This window comes from Crocuta crocuta, unplaced genomic scaffold, assembly GCF_008692635.1.
Source record: "Crocuta crocuta isolate KB4526 unplaced genomic scaffold, BGI_CrCroc_1.0 scaffold39, whole genome shotgun sequence".
NCBI lineage: Eukaryota > Metazoa > Chordata > Mammalia > Carnivora > Hyaenidae > Crocuta > Crocuta crocuta.
Window position 1 is genome coordinate 7593585 of NW_027533334.1, and position 20383 is coordinate 7613967.

The 20383-nt window shown below is 35.2% G+C and overlaps 1 protein-coding gene across 1 annotated transcript in view; it reads left to right on the forward strand.

Annotated features, from left to right (window-relative positions):
* STK3 (serine/threonine kinase 3) overlaps positions 1 to 20383 on the forward strand; it is a 236211-nt gene that overhangs the window by 88243 nt on the left and 127585 nt on the right. The window lies entirely within an intron of this gene.

Genomic DNA, 20383 nt, shown 5'->3' on the forward strand with positions numbered 1-20383 from the left:
TAGAGTAGCTCCTGGCTTACAAGGCAGAAACCTAGCCAAATTTGGATCTTTAGTTTAATAAACAGTGAAGTGGTCAAAAGTTAATTAGTGGGAGAGAAAAGTGAAAATAAATGAGCTAAATATTTTACAAATTCAGTAACCAATCTGTTATTAAGTAATACTAAAACATTTTGTGTTGGTACCCCCTAGTAAGGGAAATCCTCCTGTGAGAAAGTATAGTGCGGGGCAATGTATGACTTGTAAACTACAAAGTTAAAGTAGTAAGTGAAGGTAATTAGGAAATGTATTAGGAAAGTCATGTGGCTGAACTTACAGTGGTGCTCTTAAATATTTAAGATTGGTAAATAGTTTGATTAACCTTTCTGTTTCATGTTGTTACAAGGAGCTCGGAAATAGATTTTATAAACTACTGGAATATATGTTTTCTTACTGACAATACAAATATTTAAAATTTTGGTAGTATTTAATACTGTATGTAGGAATTTGTTAGGCATATTATATTTATAGAGGGAAACATGAGCAGTTAACCAGGAATAATTATCTGAAGTCAGTTATATCAGAATATTCCTTTCAAGGAGGTGCTTTTAGGTTTTTTATTTGATACTTTAATAATAAGTTAAGTACAATGTTACTTATTGGCAATAATAAAAATGTCAAAGAATATTTTATATGAAAAATGGTATTATAAAATAGGTTGGGAATAATTCCAAATTTGTTGAAATTAATAGAAAAACCTCAATTAGTAATCACTCAGTATTACATTTTTTATAACACATTTTTCACTAGATTATAGAACTACAAAGAAATACCTTCCTTGAAACCTAGCCACAATTTTGAATAAAAGGAATATATGATAACATAGGTAAATTTGAAAGAGAGAAAATTGTTAAGAATTTTTGAAGTTTTAAAAGCCACCATCTGGGAGGATTCTTTCTCCTCTAAAATTAGAAACCAAATTTGGAAATTAAAGAAATACAAATCTTACTTTATCTCTGGGTATGGAAAGTTAATAAAGCTTTTAGTCAACATGGAAAAGTACTTAAAAAGATATCAAAGATACCAGTGACCTTAAATCAAACCTAGTAATAAAAACATAAAAAAAAATTATATACCATTTTGTTGTTCAGAGCAAATGAGGGAGCACAAAACATCACTCCCTACCTCCCCAAAACATCCATAGTCATGCAACTGGTTGAAAGTAGTAAACATTATGAAAATTTATTACATAGGAGTTAAAATTTTCTATGTTCAAATTTAGGAAGAGCAAAATTTAACTTTGAAACAGAGGCAGTTTAAGTATTATATTTTAAAACCCCATCTAAAACTGGACAGCAACAGGGGTGCCTGGGCAGTTCAGTGGGTTGAGTGCCCGACTTCAGTTCAAGTCATGATCATGTGGTTTGTGAGTTTGAACCGTGCTTTGGGCTCTGTGTGGACAGCTTAGAGCCTGGAGCCTATTTCAGATTCTGGGTCTTCCTCTCTCTCTGCCCTTCCCTGCTCACACTTTGTGTCTCTCTCTGTCTAAAAAATAAATAATTAAAAATATTAAAAAATTAAATATAAAAACAATAAAAATTTTTTTTCACTGGATAGCAACATGTAGAAGAATGAAACTGGACTACTTTCTTACACCATACACAAAAATAAATGGAAGAAAGACCTAAATGTGAGACAGGAAACCATCAAAATCCTAGAGGAGAACACGGACAACAATCTGACCTCTGCCATAGCAACTTTTTACTAGACAGGTCTCCAGAAGCAAGGGAAACAAGCAAGAATGAACTCTTTAGACTTCATCAAGGTAAAAAGCTTCTGCACAGTGAAGGAAACAATCAAACTAAAAGGCAACCTACGGAATGGGAGAAGGTTTTTGCAAATGATATATCTGATAAAGGGTTATTAGTTAAAATCTATAAAGAATTTACCAAACTCAACACCCAAAACCAAATAATCCAGTTAAGATCTGGGCAGAAGACATGAATAGATATATTTCCAAAGAAGACATCCAGATGGCTAACAGACACATGAACAGATGCTCAACATCACTCATTATCAGGGAAATACAAATCAAAACCACAAAGAGATACCACCTCACACCTGTCAAAATGGCTAACATTAACAATAAAGGAAAGAACAGATATTGGCAAGGATGCAAAGGAAGGGGAACCCTCTTGCACTGTGGGTGGGAATGCAAACTAGTGCAGCCACTGTGGAAGATAGTATGCAGGGTTCTCAAAAAGTTAAAAATAGAACTACCCTATGACTCAGCAATTGCACTATTAGGTATTTCCCCAAAGGATACAAATACTAATTCAAAGGGGCACATGCACCATTATCAGCAGTAGCCAAATTGTGGAAAAAGCCCAAATGTCCACTGACTAATGAATGGATAAAGAAGATGTGAGGTATATATATAGCTGTGGTATATATATATATATATACACACACTATTATATATTCCATTATGTGTAATATATAAATACATATATAATATTATTCAGCCATCAAGAAGAATAAAATCTTGCCATTTGCAATGATGTGGATGAGGCTAGAGCATATTATGAAAATTGAAATAAGTTAGAGAAAGACAAATACCATATGATTTCACTCATATATGGAATTTGAGAAACAAAATAGGGGAACATAAGGGAAGGGAAAAGAAAGAGAGAAGCAAATAAAAGACTCAACTACAGAGAACAAACTGAGAGTTGCTGGAGGGGCAGTAAGCAGGGGATGGGCTAAATAAATGATTGATGGGCATTAAGGAGGGCATTTGTTGGGTTGAATACTGGGTGTTACATGTAAGTGAGGAATCACTAAATTCTCCTGAAACTAGTATTATATTATGTGTTAACTAACTAGATTTTAAATAAAAATTTGAAAACACCACATTGATTTTAGGAGAATTAATATTTGCATTGTGATTTTTAGAATGCTGTTTCTAAAGACTAGTATAACTTGCATTTTTATAGCTCTTTGCATAGATTTTTATACTAAGCATGCATCACTTGGCTCAGCTCTTCCCTTGGGGTGGGCTTGGTCCCTTCCTTGCCTTTCATAGTGCTGTGCTAGAAATGGTGCCATTGTTCCTTCCTCCTTAATCACCAGCTAACCTCTGCAGGTTATAGCCTCTGCAGATTCTCAGCAGAGAATATTGACTTTGTTAAAAGAAACTTTATTATCAGGGGATTTGTCATTACTGAATTATTTTATACATATTGTTTTCTCTGTACTAGTCTATTATATTGAATATAATATAGATATTGTCCAAAGTTGGACATACGTTACTGAACACCACAGAGATAGGATATACTCTTTAATCTGTAGCTGATGTCTACTTTTTAATGTGAGATAGTGAGAGTCTCTTTTTTTTTTTCATTTTACCTATTGTTTAAAGAAGTCACCTTTACTCACCAAGTGCCTTCTATTCCCATTCTGTTTCAGTAATGACTTGATTGATTGTGTCACCTGTGCAGTAGTAGAAAATGGATATGAGTACACAATTTCAGGACCTCCCTGTTTCCTTGTAAATCGTTTGGCCGTATGTAAGTGATTTAACAGTCATGCAGTCAGGATTTTCAGAGTAAATAATTTCCATCTCCATTACTTTATCTTTGTATTCATGAACACTTGCAGGAACATAATATTCCCCAGTTAAATTTATACAAGTTAAAAAATCAAGTCAAAAATAAATAACAAAGTTTTAAAAAATCAGGCTAATTTAAACATTTGGAGACTTGCATACTTGTGATAATGTGAGTGAATAGTAGTTTTTAACTTAAAATACTGGCAATTAATAAAGGGTAAATAGAGTGAAGAATTTATGTAGTTTTTTGTAGGCGCTCAGTCTGCTTTCAAATTATGATTTTATGTAAAGTTTAACTTACATTACAACTTTTGAAATGTTTTTTAAATTTTTTTAACCAAGGTATATATTAATGAGCAGAGTTTAAAAAGGGTAGTAAACCACCTTTTCTACACAATAGACTGTGAGAAAATGTTGAGTGCCAGTTCCTGACTATGTATTAAGAAAGTTATTGTTTCTTTAGTTATGAATATTTGCTCCTATAACCCAGCTTGTCATGTGCCTAATTACATGGTGGTGTAGCTTGATTTCAGACTACAAACACTGATGTTGAAAGTTCATAGCCATAGAGCATCTTTGTGTGTGTGTGTGTGTGTGTGTGTGTGTGTGTGTGTGAGAGAGAGAGAGAGAGAGCTAACTCAGCAGTGCTATTTACTCATTTATAACTGTGATAAGTAAAGAACAATTGAAATAAAAGAGTCAGACATCTTTAGCCAATGTGCAGATTCCCTCTTAGGAGTTCCAAAACAAGACGTTTGCATTTAAGGAAGGGAGAACCAGTATTGTGCAGCAGACTGCTGTCCTCACTTCCACCGGAGTTATGTATTTAAATTAGAATTTCCAAATGTGAGAAACCTGAAAGGAATGAAAAATGCTAGTCCTTAATGTTAGCGTATGGTTGGTGTTAGCCAAAATGAAGTTCAGGCCATGATGCTCTGTAGCCACTGTATGACCTACCCAAAGGCAATCAGAATGCATTTCTTTCTTTCTTTCTTCTTTTCTTTTTTTCTCTTTTTTAAAACTAATTGGCCCATGTTTAGTTTACTGAATGTCATCTGGACTCAGTAAAAAGCAAGTGACCTGCATTGAATTAGTGTAATTGTAATACAAACAGAATATCGCATAGTTTTGGTCTTATACAGGAAAGGAGAAAGTTGGAAAGATTTTTCTGTTTGATAAATAGAAACTGAAGATACGGGGATCCAGACCTGGTTCATACTTGATTTTACCTTTCATGTCTTTTTGTAAGATCAGTATTTGGACTTTCAGGCATTTTTCCCCTATAAAAGAATAACGGTTTTCCCTTTGAAACTTACTATGAAGGAATTTTTTTTATTTTGGGGTTTTTTTTAATCTTACAAATGAAGTATATTAAGTCATGGATCTAATTCCTCTTTAATCTTGAGAAGGTTAGCATTGTCCAAAACGGAAGTTCTTTTTTGCACTACTGGGACTGTCGGGAACTTGGCATGTTATTTTACCTTTATCATGACTAATATTTGCAAGGCCCCTTCAAATGCCAGTTTACTAGTTTTTTATAGTTTTTATATTTATTACATTCTGTTTCAGAGAGGCAGTAGCTACATTTGCCAAAAGAACAAAGAGCTGAAGAATTTAAATGTCATTTTTAATAATATGTTTAAAATTTTAACTGCGTGACTTTGATCTTATAATTAAATCACTTAATTTGATTTTGAACGTGTCATTTTAAAAAGTAGTTATTTGGCATTCTGAGAGTTATATACTGCATAACTTACACCCTTGTATTAGGACACTGTGAAGGTAAGGGGCAGTAGCTCTCTATAGGTTAGATCTTCCTATTTTCATCTCAGAGAACCTTGTCCTTTTTGTCTTTAGCGTTTATTTATGGAATATTTATGTGATTCTTTTTTGTTTAATGTATGACTTCCCCACTATACTGCATGTCTCAAGGAAACCGGCACTGGATTTTCTGTTTTTTAATCTGATGTTTCTCATTGCCTAACACATGCCTGGCATATAAAAGGTAGTAAATATTAGTTCAATAATGTAAAAATGAGTAAGGAAATTATTGAGGTTAGTATTTACAAAAATCTATTATACAAACAATACTCAAATACTAAAGAATCTGATAGTTGTTGGTATAGTTTCATGGCAGTGGTAGAATCCTGGTTTGTCTCCTTGCGAGTTTTATTACCTAGGGCAAATTTGTTTCTTCCTTATCTCATTTTTTTTTCCGTCTATAAAATAAGAATAATCGTAGTCATTATCCTGAGTTGTTATGAGGATTAAGTGAAATAGTTCATGTAAAACCCTTGGGAGATGCCCCACAAATGTTGATTGATAATATCGTTGTTATTCTCTTATTATTTTAGAGGTATTTTGGAATCATGAAAGGAATGTATGGCTTTATTGAGAGAGTCATATTAGAGAAACGTTCAAAGAATAGGAAACATTCCATAATCACATTGAAAGATGATCTAATTACATGATGGCTCATGGGCAAAGGGATCTATCTATGAGCCATGCCAAGAAGATTGTAGTTTATTTTGCAAGTAATAGAGAAAAACTGGTTTGAAGTATGAGTTGGTGTGCAGATTTACATTTTAGAAAGGTTATTTTGCTACCAGTATGCAGGAAAGACACCAGAGGTACATAGAGTTGGCAGTCAGAATATTGTGATCATAAAAGGATATGTTGATTCTGTATTTCTATGAAAAAAAAGATGTGAAAATCAAAGTAATTAAAATATCTAAGTAATTATGCAGATAATGGTAATGGTCATCATATTTGCTATTATTAATAATAAATGCAGATACTGCTTATTGCCTACCATCTGCCAGGTGTTTTTATTTTCATGTCACTTAACTTTTATGTAGAGTTACTATAATGAGGTAGTAATTCTCAAAGCTGGTCCCTACAGCAATATGCATTAATATCTTCTGAGCATTTGTTAGAAATACAGATTCTTGGGTCCTGTATCAGGCTTATTGAATCTGAAACTCTTTGGGTAGGGTTCAGCAATCTGCATTTTAATACGCCTTCCAAGGAATTCTGATGCATGGTAAAACTTAAGAACCATGTTTGTATGTATGTATGTATGTATACACACACACACACACACACATACATACATACATAGGAGAAAATTGTATTTAGTGATGTTAAGAGCTGAGATGTCTTTAATAATATACTGTTATTTCTCTAGGTTTTTAAAATTTAAGTATTAAGTGCATTTTAGCAAGTTTTGGATCAGTAAACCCAATTTTCTTCTATTCTAAAATCAGAAATAGTTCCTGATGGAAAATATGTTGCCTTCAGATTAATTTCATGAACCAGAAGTATTTGTAGAAGCAGTATAGCTTGCTGGTTAAGAACATTGGCTTTGGAGCTACAGTATCTGTGTTCATTTTCCAGTGCTGTCCTTTATTTGCTGAATATTGAAGGGCAAGTTATTTAACATCCCTATGCCTCAGTTTTCTGATGTATAAAATGAAATAATAATCCTTCACTGAGTTTTGGTGAGGATTAAGAGAAATAATTTTTATAAAGCCACTTAGGACATTGCCATGCACATTGTCTATATAGAGTAGATATAAACTAACAACAGTAATTATTACTATGTATAATATGTAAATGTATCAAAATTTACCTAACAAAAATTTGTTAAAAATAGTGCTAAGATAGCCTAAGCTTGCAGGATGTTTATCATTAAAAATCTATTTTGCTTAAGTGTCTGAACTTTTAATAGCTTATTTCTGTCTTCCCTGGTTTTAGTAGAAGGGCTTGCTCCTTCCACTCTTGGCTTCCATCTTTCACCCATCACTTATCTGCTCTCTGTTACAGAGATTTACAGGCTCAGGTTCTTCCCATTTTAAGAAAGAAACAGATTTTCTTTGGGCTCATACTATTTTCAGTGTGCTGCTCCCTCTGCCTCACATCTTCCTTTCAGAGCCATGTATGAAAACCTGTGCTGCCTCAGTTTCCTCACTTCCCTGCCATTTACCCCAGAACAGACTTTAGCTGGTTTTTTCCCCACCATTCTACTAAAATTGTTCACAAACTTTTACTTCTGTTTAGCACTGGAAACCATTTTCTTCTCTTTAATTCTCTTAACTCTTTTGATTTCTAGGATATCTCCATCTCCTGGCTTTCTTTCATCCCTGTTGCAAGCTCTAGACTCATTTCTAAAAACCTACTTAGATACTCTTTTCTGTCCTGTCAAGAGACACTTCAAATCCAGTATCTCTAAATCTCTTTTTACTGTTTTCTCATCAGCCTCCTTTTACCATTGTATTTTCTATCTTGGTTAACGGTACTCCTTTCAAACCAGTTGCCATGTTGAGAATCTGGAGAGGATACTTCATGTGTCCAGTCTTCCATCGTTGGTCAATCACCAAGGCCTGTTGATGCTGCCTTCTAATATTTTTGCAATTCCTTTCCTTACTGTTTAGCTCCTCTGCCATTAAGCTAATTCAAGTTCTTGTTATTCACCAATTTCCACCCATATTACTTCCTTAATATGCCTTGAATATGTCCCCTTCTTTCCATATGCGTCTTTATTTTTTTCATCTTAGACCTCATAATTTTTCCTTTGGATTTCTATAATAGTCTCCCCGTGTTTGGTTTCANCCCCCCCACTTTTCAAAGTTCTTCATGATACTTCCATTTTGATCATTCCAAAATGAAACACAGATCATATTACACTCTTACTTAAAATTCTCCCATTAAAAAGCAATTTCATTTTGCAACACCAAACTCCTAAGGGTGTTATACAAAGCCTTGTGCTCTGCCTACCTCTTTATTTATGTGATATCCACTTTCCTTTAGCCATGCCATTATTTTCAGATATTTTGAATTCTTACTGGTGCTTTCTACTCAGTGTTACTTCTCTTTGCCTGTATTTTTCCCCCATCTCTCTTCTACAGTCTAACCTGGGAACCTTCCTCAGGGCTTCCTTCCTTTGCACCCTGTATACCCCCCAAATCATAGAATTTATCACACTCTATTGTATTTTGTCTTTTTCACCCGATTATACATTTATTGAGAGCAGCGTGGGTAACTTTTATCTTGTGACTTTATTTATCTTGTATTCTGCCTAGAATACAATGCTTTGTGACATAGGAGATAATAAAATAAATACTTTAATGCATATACATAAAAAGTGGAAGCACATAACTTTTATTTGCATTTTTTTGATAACAGGAAGTTTGAGGTGGACACATATATATCGTATATCACTAAATCTGAATCAACTTTGAGAGGAAAGAAGAGAATTATCTCTCTCTTATCAGCTTGAGTGCTACCATGTGTTTGGACCTGGGTGAGACACTGCATGAATGAAATCAAAAGAGGGAAGGACTGGTGTTAGAATTTGCTTTTTTTTGACAAAATATTTCTTTAAATAGTCCATTTTATATTCATAATTCATCATAATTATATTTTTACTATCCCCCTTTAGTTTTCAGGAAACAAAATACAAATCCTTTAGGTTAGTATCTAAAATGCTAATTTTGAACTTTACTGAGTGTAGTATGGCACTAGTCCAACACAGTCTGTTAAAAATTTTCCTCTGGGTCAGATCTGAGTTGAGAAGAATGAGGTAACTTTAATGTGAACCCAGATTGTACTTCAGTCTTTCTCTCCAGTGAGTTGCCAAATTCACAATTCCATTTGTATCTGGAATTGGGGAAGCTGAGTTTAATATGGATTTTTGCCAACGATAGCAAATCTTGGCAAGATAGTCTTGTTCTCTGTGCTTAATTATATAGTTTTATTATAAAGTCTTTCACGTGTTTATTTGGAGGTATCTCGCATATATACTTTATTCTTTTGGTAGTTAATCATTTATTGTAAAGTCTTCCTTCCTTTCTTAGAAGGCCAGCTTACATTTTTATACATCACCGTTAGCTCCCTAGTTCTGTCTCTTTGCTAGATGTGTAGGTTTTAAAGCTCAGCAGCCATCTTCAGGGTCATTACATCTGAATCCTGCTTTTTGGAAATAAAAATCTCAGTGAAGCCGAGAGAGATTGAGTTTGTTGTATATTAATCCATCTCATTTATTGGCTGCCTGCTCTGACACTGTTTTAGGCATTAGAATATGAAGCAGAGTTCCAGCTTTTTAAGTGTTTATGTTGTAGTGGATAGAGACAATAAATTATACTCAAAAACTGTAATATATAGTTATATACAGGTGCTGCTATACCAGAAAAATAAAACAAGATGAGAGCAATACAGAATGACAGGGGAGGTTGTGATATTCTATCTATAATGGTCAAGAAAGGCCTGTCTAATAAGGTGATGTTAGTAGAGATCTAAAGGAAGCTAGTAAATGGGACTTGCAGATTTATGGTGAAAGAGTGTTCTAGCCAGAGGAAATTGATGCGGCAGTATGTTTGGTGTTTAAGGAACAAGGTGGAGGTTTTTATATGGCTGGAATTGGCCAGGGAAGGGAGAGAGCTAGGAGATGAGGTCAGAGAGGTGGCAGAGGACCAGATCAGTTAGAGACTAGATCCCGTAGATCACATATGTGAATTATGTCTCAGTTAAGCTGTTATATAATAACTAGTGAATTAAGTTGGATGGGTTCTAAAAACAACCAAATGGCACTACTGTTACCTCTATTTTATGATGAAGACTTAAGATTTGAGTCTAAGCCACATAGCCAGTCAGGGGTAGAACTGCTACTGTCGTTTTTCAAAACTTATTATTTTTTAAAATTCTTACTGTCTTTCAGTAAGGACATTCCTTTGGGATGGAGTTGAGGTAAATCATTATGTGTTCAAATAACCATATTTGGGATGCCTGGGTGGCTCAGTCGGTTAAGTGTCTCACTTCGGCTCAGGTAATGATCTCACGGTTCGTGGGTTCAAGCCCTGAATTGGGCTCTGAGCCTGGATCCTGTTTCAGATTCTGTAACTCCCTCTCTCTCTGACCCTCCCCTGCTCATGCTGTCTGTCTGTCTGTCTGTCTGTCTCTCTCTCCCTCTCTCTCAGAAATAAAACAAAAAAAATGAAAGAAAAACAAATAACCGTATTACCTGGAAGTCTTTATATCAACACTCTCAATATAAATTTAGGTTTTACTTTGCAGAAGTGACTATGCCTAATACTGTGGAGATACTTGAGGCACTGTAGTTATGCTTTTAAGTAGTTTCCATGTTATCCAGGGCATTTAGAATGAGTTTATAACTAACCAGAGTACTGGTTTAAATATGGGAGGTATTGAAATGGAAGTATATGGAGTGATAATACTTGTCTTATATTATATGTCCTATAACAGTGTTCTCAGTGTTGACTGCACGTTAGAATTGCTTGGGAGACCAAAAAAAAAAAAAGAAAAAGAAAAAAAAAGTACTGTTATTGGTCCTTATTTCAGATAAAATAAATAAGAATCTTTTATGGGTGGAGCTAATCTCTCCATGTTCTGAACTTCTTTTGACATGACTCAATTGGTCTTTGGCTCCTTGCTCTAAGGGCCAGTAAGATGCTTCAGGCTCGCCTTGTAATTTCCCCGCCCCATTCCTGAAACAAGTCACTTTCCTTCACAGACCCCTGGTGTTTCAGACCCCACATCGTGAACATGCTGTTCTCTTTTCTATGACTCATTAACTCACTCATTCTTTAGCATTCAGCCTAAGTCTCATTTTTTTTTAAAAACCTCAATTTGGACCAAGTCATAATGCCCAGTGTTCACATATATTTTTGTACTTACACTATTTTATTGAAATGATATGGTGTGCATTTTCCTATCCCATTAAATTCTAAGCTTCTTGAAGAATTTTTTTTTTAAAGACATTCTTATATTGCAGGTATGGATACATTTTATGTGCTCAAAACAGTTGGTTGAACTGGTCACACATAGGAATTCTAATTTGGGAGATTGGGGGGAGAGAGTAGGGTGAGAAACTTCCTTAGCTTTGGCTCTTATTCATTACTGATTTCTTCTTTAGTCATATTTTTATGAATACTTTTGCATTGTATTAAAGAGACATTATATTTCAACCTCGAAAGATGGAAGCCATGAAAGGTGTTGGAATTTCAATCATGCTTATGTGAGATGGTTATAGAGGCAGATTGCAGTAGGCTATAACTTCAGCAGTGCAAGTATAGATTTCTTGGTTTCTTTTCAATGTTTGCTCATTTTTGAGAGAGAGAGAGAGAGAGAGAGAGAACTAGTGGGGAAAGGGCAGAGAGAGAGCGAGAGAGACATGGTATCTGAAGCAGGCTCCAGGCTCCAAGCTGTCAGCACATAGCTGGACATAGGGCTCAAACTCACAGACCACGAGATCATGACCTGAGCCAAATTCAGATGCTTAACTGACTGAGCCACCCAGGTGCCCCTCAAGTACAGTTTTTAAAAGTTTAATATATATAGTGAATGGCCTTGAGAATAAAAAACGTGAAAAGAATCTTTTGCAGTCTTGTAGACAGTTGCTGATGTGAATTGATATTTTGAATTTTCAAGATTCTGTACCACCTTTCAGTCTTTATTGCTACATGTCATTTTTGTGACATATTGCTACGTGTCATTACTGAAAGTAATACAGTACAGACTTTTATATTCTCATTTTCACTTAAAAATCATTTCATTGTGATTTTGATTCACACATTTGTTATTTTTATGGCAATATGTTACTCCATTTTATTGATACATTGCAGTTTACTTGGCCATTTCTTAATTGGTATTTTTCCTTTGCAGTTTTTCGCTGTTACAGAAAGTGAACTATAACTATCTTTATACAAAAAGCTTTCCATTTTCTTTTTGGAGCCTGAATATGCATTATAGAGCTTTTAGCATTATCTCTGGCAGAAGTTTAATGGAAATATAGAGGTAGTGTGAAGAGGCTAAGGAGCCGGCTAGACCTGAGTTTCAGTTTTGATAGCCAGTTACTAACTGTGTGATCTTGAATAAGGTAATTTACTCTTGTGGGTCCCCTTGGTAAAATGGGGTAACTTTTGTGCATTTACAATGTGGTAGGTGCTGCTGTATGTATTTTACATTTATTAACCCATGTAAGCTTCAGAACAGCTCTGTAATGTAGGTATGATTATTCTGATTTTTAATATATGAAAATAGGTCTAGAGAAGTAAAATAGGTCAAAGAGCTACTTACATTGGTAGTGTTATTGTACCCAGTGCTATCGAGAGCTGGCTCTGACCTTTAGAGCTGGTTCTCTGATTCACTCTATACCGCCAGGACATCATCTGCATCCTTCCCTTAATTTGGTACCTCGGCAGGCAAAATTGACCTTTATTGTAAGGACAGATTAATGATTATTGAAGTTCCTGCAATTGGAGTTGGAGTGAATTGTGAGGTTATGCTCACAATACTTTAACCCCGTGCTTTCTGTAGAAACTGCACCCTAATAACAAGGTTCACTCTGGATTTTAGTATTCTGTCTGCTTCAAAGTTGCATTTGAGGGAGTGGTAATAAAAATGAATATTTATACTTTTGTGTTAACCTCTAGTAACCATTTTGTTATCCTTCCTTCTCCTTCCCCATTTCCATCTCCTTTCTTAACAGTGCTTGGCTAGGAGGATTTAACTCCTTGATTGCTAGGCAGTTAGAGTGCCAGAGTCTTTTAGATCCAGAAAGGAACCTGAAAAAACATGTAGTCCAACATCATCACTTATATGAAAACACTGAAGCTGCACAATCAGAGGACGATCAAGAGCTCAAGCCTATTTTTCTGACACAGGTCCAGTGTTGGTTTCATTTTGTTGTGTTGTTTGCCGTCTTATTTGTATAGTCTTTTGAAAATTATTATTGCTATATGTCATTTTTAGAAGCTGTATATTTATATTTGACTTAGTAGCTTGCTGCCTATGGATTATGTTTGCCATTAAGAAAAATAAACAGCTGTGTTTATTTAGTTCTTTGAAGTGTTATAAAGTGCTTTCTCATTCTTTATCTCATTTATTTGTTATGAAGATAACCTTTTGCTCATATACCTGAGGTTCTTGAATAGAGGCGCAGACTGCTTTGTTATTCTGGCATGTCCTTGCTTCTGTACATTCACAAACCCAGCTGCCTTAGCTTCAGGCATATGTGTTGACTCACTCCACTGAGACTATAAAGTGCAGGTAATGTGCTTTCTCAGCTCCAGCTCTTTCCACATGTGGATGCTCCTGGAGTCTAAGGCATGAAATTCCAAGCATGGAGTGAATTACTTGTTTTGAGGCACTCCTATTTCTTGGCTTCTTTAGACTACTTGTGATCAGGGAAGTTCTTTTTAAAACTTAATCAGAGGTTCAGGGGCACTTGAGTGGCTCAGTAGGTTGAGTATCTGACTTTGGCTCAGGTCATGATATCACAGTTCATGGGTTCTAGCCCCATATCAGGCTCTGTGCTGAGAACTCAGAGCCTGGAGCCTGCTGTGGATTCTGTATCTCCCTCTCGGTCTGCCCCTCCTGTGCTCACACTCTCTGTCTGTCTCAAAAATGAATAAACATTTGGGGTGCCTGGGTGGCTTAGTCGGTTAAGCATCCGACTTTCGCTTAGGTCATGATCTCGCGGTTCGTGGGTTCGGGCCCTGCGTCGGGCTCTGTGCTGACTGTCAGCTCGGAGCCTGGAGCTTGTTTCAGTCTGTGACTCCCTCTCTCTCTGACCCTCCCCTGCTCACTCTGTCTCTCTCTCTCTCCTCTAAAATAAAAACATTTAAAAAAAAATAAACGTTAAAAATAAATTTAAAAAAACAACCTCAAGCAGAGGTTCAATATGTAGTGAAGCAACACACTGTGTAGAAACAAACCCAAGGAAAAGCATATCGTTCATTGTACTCACATTCTTCAATCAGAATGGTGTTAGAGATAAGATAAATTATATGGCTGTAAAGTGTGTCCCTGCGATTTGGTTGGTGGCAAGGGAGGGAGTGAATTGTTAGTCTAAGGCTAGCCACTGATTGCCAAAACTTTCTACAGCAGGGGCCTATTACCTAATTAGCTCATGCAAAACCTGGAGATTCTTAAGAAGATCCTTTATGATTCATGATTAGGTTAAATTAGTTGAACAAAGTTAAGTCTGTGAGAAAATCTGCCCATTTGTTATTAATTATCCTAAAAAAATAGAAATAGAAAAGGTATAGTGGTTTTCCTGGAGCCTTTCAGAGTCTGTACTTTTGGTAGACCATATAATGAGACTTATTTGTTTGAACTATATGCAGTTCAATTCTTGTTTGAGACTAGAATGTGAACCTTTTAGGATCACTTTATGATAGTACTGGGTAAATAAGAGAGTTCAGGTTTTTTTTTATCCTTGAGTTTCTAATAGCTACTGCTGAGGTGAGCCTTATATGTTAAGATTATCAGAAGATAAGACTGCAACTTATTGACTCAAAGTTCAAAGGAGAGCATTAGCTACAAGAACATAAATCACTGAGTTGTTATCCATCAATTTGTAACAAGTGCAGATGAACAACATTTATCTAGACAATCTAGTATCATTTACCTGCAGTTTGAGGTTAGTATATAGGGGCTTATGTGGGTGCTTTGAACTATTTTGCAGAGATGAGAGTTCAAATTTATTTTTATTCTTTAATTGAAGTAGCAGGTGGTTTTGTGTGCCTTTTCCAGCAGCTGATATTAACCCCATTTTGCCCATCCTTGAAGCCAGATTAGGTTCTATTTCAACTATGGAGCTGAGATTGATTAGGTTATTTACAGAGGAACTTTATTTTCCAGTACTTCATTGTTGCTTTTTGTTTCCTGTGTTAATTTACCTCCCTTCTCCAACAAATTGACTGAGCTCTGGGGCTTTGAGATACAGGTTTTACTTTAAAATCCGTAATAACAGGGCTCACAAAGTTAAATACTTGAAAGAACCATCAGGTAAAGTAGGTAACTGAGCCAGACTAAATGGGGCCCATGTAAAAGGGAGAACATATATCCTGGGTGAAATCACCCTAATTGTAGCAGAATCTTACCTTGTGGGAGTGTAAACTTGATATTGACTGAACAAAATAAGCTCACTGATGTTATTTGGCCTGTGGCCTATCAGTCTGCAACTTTATTAGAACATAGTTTTGAACACACAGAAAGTACTTGATAAATATGATTTGATAGGTGCTTATTGTGTCATAAAACCGGCTATACTGCTTTTGAAGGACCATATTAGATGTAAATATGTGTAATATGATGTAAGATGTGTAAGAATGTTCTCTTCTATGAAAGGATTTTCCACTTTTGAAAGAAGGTGAATAGCCCAATAAAGAGATTAACTCTTACCCTAGAATCATCAAATTTGGGTATTGAATCTTCACTACTTTGCCCATGTGAAGTCCTTTGGATCGCTTTCCAAGTTGGAAACGGGTGGTAACACACTGCAGCAAATTGCTGCATCTTGTCAGGGCTTTGGTAAAAATGATGTAGTGAATTGTTAGAATACCTGAGTGCCTTGCAGTTAAGATACTGGTTTTTTTTTTTTTTTTAATTTCTTGAATTCTAGAGTAATCTTTCAGTCTTCTTTTTTTTTCCACCCCTCCCACACAATGTTGGTAAGATATATTCTTGGTTCTTCCTCTGTAGTATGTCCTCTACCTCATTTCTTCCATTTCATTTCCATAGAAACCATCCTCGTTTGAACTCTCTATGACTCATGTTGGGCCATCTATACTCGCCCCTAACTGCCTTTTCTATTCCATAGCTAGAGTGTCTCCAGGAGTTTTGTTTTTGTTTAATCTACTTCTTGGGTCATAAACAGCCTCATCAAAAACAAATACACATACACATACCCAGAAAAGAATTTCTTTTCAGTTGTGTACTTTCTTGCTGACCAAACTCCATATTCTCCATTTCCTTTCTAATCTTCTCATTTCCGATACCTTACCAAGCAGTCAGCTAGCTGTTCTCTGCTCCTCACCTGTTTCCACTCTCCTGCTTTTCCTTACACTATTTCTACTAAGGGGAATCACCTCTCTTCTATATGCCTTATTATCATTTCTTTTATTATTATACTGCTATTTAATTCTTTTATTGTTTGTGCTTTCATTGACAGACCAGGTTAGAAGTTTCTTAAGGGTAGTGACTATATTTCCTGCTGCTTCTTTGAGCTCCATTTAATGCTTAACAACACCATGCTTCATCTGCAGCAGGCACTTAACAAATATTTCTGAACTTGATTATCACTTTATGTTTTCCTTCATTCATATTCTTTTATTGTGATAAAATACAGCAAAATATTAACCATTAAAAGTTTTTTTAATGTTTATTTATTTTTGAGAGAGAGTGTGTGAGTGGGGGAGGAGCAGACAGAGAAGGAGACACAGAATCCGAAGCAGGCTCCAGGCTCTGTGCTGTCAGCACAGAGACCGAGGCGGGGCTCCAACTCACAGACTGCGAGATCATGACCTGAGCTGAAAGTTGGATGCTTAACCGACTGAGCCACCCCAGGCGCCCCTAAAATTAACTGTTTTAAGTGTACAGTTCTGTGAAATCAAGTACATTGACATTGGTGTACAACAATCACCATTATCTATCTCCAGAATTTTTTCATCTTTTCCAGTTGAAACTCTGCCCATTAAATACTAACTCTCCAGCACCCTCTTTCTACAACTCCTGGCAACAACCATTCCCCTCACTGTCTCCATGAATTTGAGTACTAGCTAGGAATGTTATATTAGAGAAATCCTGTATTGTCTGCCCTTTTGTGACTGGCTTATTTCACTTAGCATAACATCTTCAGGGTTTTTCAGTATTGTAGCATGTGTCAAAATTTTCTTCTTTTTTTAATGTTTATTTATTTAATTTTGAGAGAGAGAACAAGCGAGCGCATAAGCAGGGGAGGGGCAGAAAGAGTGAGGGAGACACAGAATTCTGAGCAGGCTCCAGGCTCAGAGCTGTCAGTGCAGAGCCTGATGTGGGGCTCGAAACCACGAACTGTGAGGTCATGACCTGAGCCAAAGTGGGATGCTCAGTCAATTGAGCCACCTGGGCGCCTCCAAAGTTTTCTTTTTAAGTTTAAATAATATTCCATTGTATGTGTGTATACAGCATAAACACTATATTTTGTTTATCCGTTCATCTGTCAGTTGATACTTGGGCTGCTTCCATCTTTTGGCCACAGTGAATAATGATGCTATGAACATGGGTATATAAATATCACTTCCCAGACTTTACTTCTTTTGAGTACATACCCAGAAGTAGAATTAGGGGAATCATACGGTAATTTTATGTTTGATTTTTTTCGAGGAATCACCATACTGTTTTTCAAGCAACTGCACCATTTTACATCTCCATCAGCAATGCATGAGAATTCCAGTTGCTCCACATCCTTCCTACCATATATTATTTTCTGTTTCGTTTTCTTTAATAAAAACCATGCTAATGAACTTGAGACATACCTCATTGTCGTTTTGATTTGCATTTCTGTAATGATTAGTGATGTTGAGTACCTTTTCATGTACTTATTGGCCATTTGTATATGTTCTTTGAAGAAATAAATACCTATTTGAGTACTTTGTTGATCTTTTAAGTTGGGTTCTTGGGTTTTTCCTTGTTGAGTTGTAGAGTTCTTTATATATCCTGGATATTAAACACCACACATAAGGTTTGTAAATATTTTCTCCCATTTTGGGTTGCCTTTTCATTTTATTGATAGTATCCTTTGATGCACAAGTTTTAAATTTTGGTTAAGTTCAATTACCTATTTTTTTCTTTTGTTGCCTAGATTTTGGGTGTCACATCCAAGAAGTTGTTGCCAAATCCAATGTCTTGAAGTTTTCCCCCAATGTTTTCTTCTAAGTTTTATAGTTTTAACTCTTATTGTTATGGTCATTGATCCATTTTCAGTTAATTTTTGTATATGGCATAATATAAGAATCCAAATTCATTTTTATTGCATGTATATATCCTGTCTCCCCAGCACCATTTGTTGAAAAGACTTTATTTTCTCCGCTTAATGGTGTTTCCCTCATTTGTATTTCATTGAATGACCTTCAACTCTATCGACGGTCACATTTGTGATTGTAATAAGTTTTATGGTATTTTCGGTCACTCTCTTATCTTAAAGGCTTAATATTTGCTTATACTTTCTTCCCCACTTAGAAGAGGAGGGCCTGGGAAGACAAACGTTGAAAATGTCATCAGTTGTTATTTCTGTTTTCTTATTAGCTGCTTTAGATTCAGTAGCCTTCTTTGCTTTGTACTTCACCTTCTTGCTTCCTGAAATAACAGTGGAAGCATTAAAATACTTTGTTAATCATTTAAATTAAGGCCTTTTGTTGGTCTAAAATTTTGGTTTTAAGTCACTTAGCCTCTCAGGTCTTTCGATTCCTTTTCTGTTAAATGATTGAGCTAAATGATCTGTCATACGTCTTTTATTATGGAAATTCTGTGTTTTTAGGTACTTGTAAATGACTTTGAACAGCTAATAAAATCCAGTGGAGAGTGCAACAATTTTATGATAGCAACAAAATACATTAAAATTGATATCCCCAAGAATATATTATCTTTATTACTTTTTCTAGAGCTGTGATGTTTTCTCCATATATGAGCAGAAATTTTAAACATAATTATGAGTACTTTCTTTCAGTGGTAAAAAAAAAAAAAATAACTGGTTTCTGAGTCATGCTCTGGTTTGTAGTATTGCCATCTTTATTTTCTTTCTGCAGTAAGGAAATTTGTTTATACATGAAGAGAGAAGACCACCAAAGCCAGGCCAAAAAACGAGAATAGAACAGACAGACACCTCCCTTCTAGAAAGTCAGAGAATTCTGCAGCCCAGAAAGAGAGTTGTTTAGATGTTTCTTCCTTGCCACATCTTTGAGAGGCACATGTTTGTATGTTGCCAATGCATATATTAAGATTGCGAAAAGCCATTTTTTCCCCTCATCTCACCTGTTGTGTTGACTGTATAATTATATAAATTTACCTGTTAAAATAGTTAGCTATGGTTGAATTCATTTTCCTCTGTAAAATTTTTGTTATGGCTGTGTTTGCCTCTTGTTTTTTAATAACATTATGTGAAAATGAAAATGGTGATGGCTTAATACATTTTGTTTTAACTTTATTATGCTTTCACTTTTATATCTTTTCAAAGAAAATAATGTTTTAGTGATAGTATTTTATCAGGAACTATTATAGAGGCCCAAGAGAGAAGTTGTTTCATTACATAGAGTGATTTCCTAAGAACATTAGGGATTAATTCTCTTGGTTGAGAAAGGATGACTGGACAGCTTGGAAGACAGGGATGGCAGGAAGACTTTTTAAAACTTTTGAATTTTGAACTTTCTGAATGTACTTAATTAGTTCTAAGTTATCAATATCAAATTATATCATTAGTAATACGTTCAGTTCTAAGTTATTAATACTAAATTATATCATTAGTAATACACTTATATGGTCTATTACCTTTAATACTTTTTATTTGGAATCCTGACTCATGTATTTAGAAAAGGAAACAAAAGTCTTGGCTCTATTAGAACTATTTCTAATCACAGTAGTAATTTTATTTATACTTAAATATTCTGGATTGCAGAAACAAATTGGACTGCTGCTATCCATTTTGAGCAGCAGTACTTATATAAAACTGAAATGGGAAGTAAATCTGGCATGCAACAGCAAAATTAGGGACTATATCTGTTTAATTAGAGAATGTTCCTAATTTGGTAAAATGGTTAGAATTGCAGTCGTTTTTGGAGACTGATTAAAAATAATAGATAAAATAAAGAATGATGTGCTCAATGAGCTACAATTCAAATAGAGGAAATTTAATGGGAAATGATTACATTAGTAGCAGATGGACTTGCTTCCTGAATTGCAGTCTTACTGGAAATCCTAGAACAGCTTAAATTTGTTTTTCAGATTTAGAGTCCGATAGAA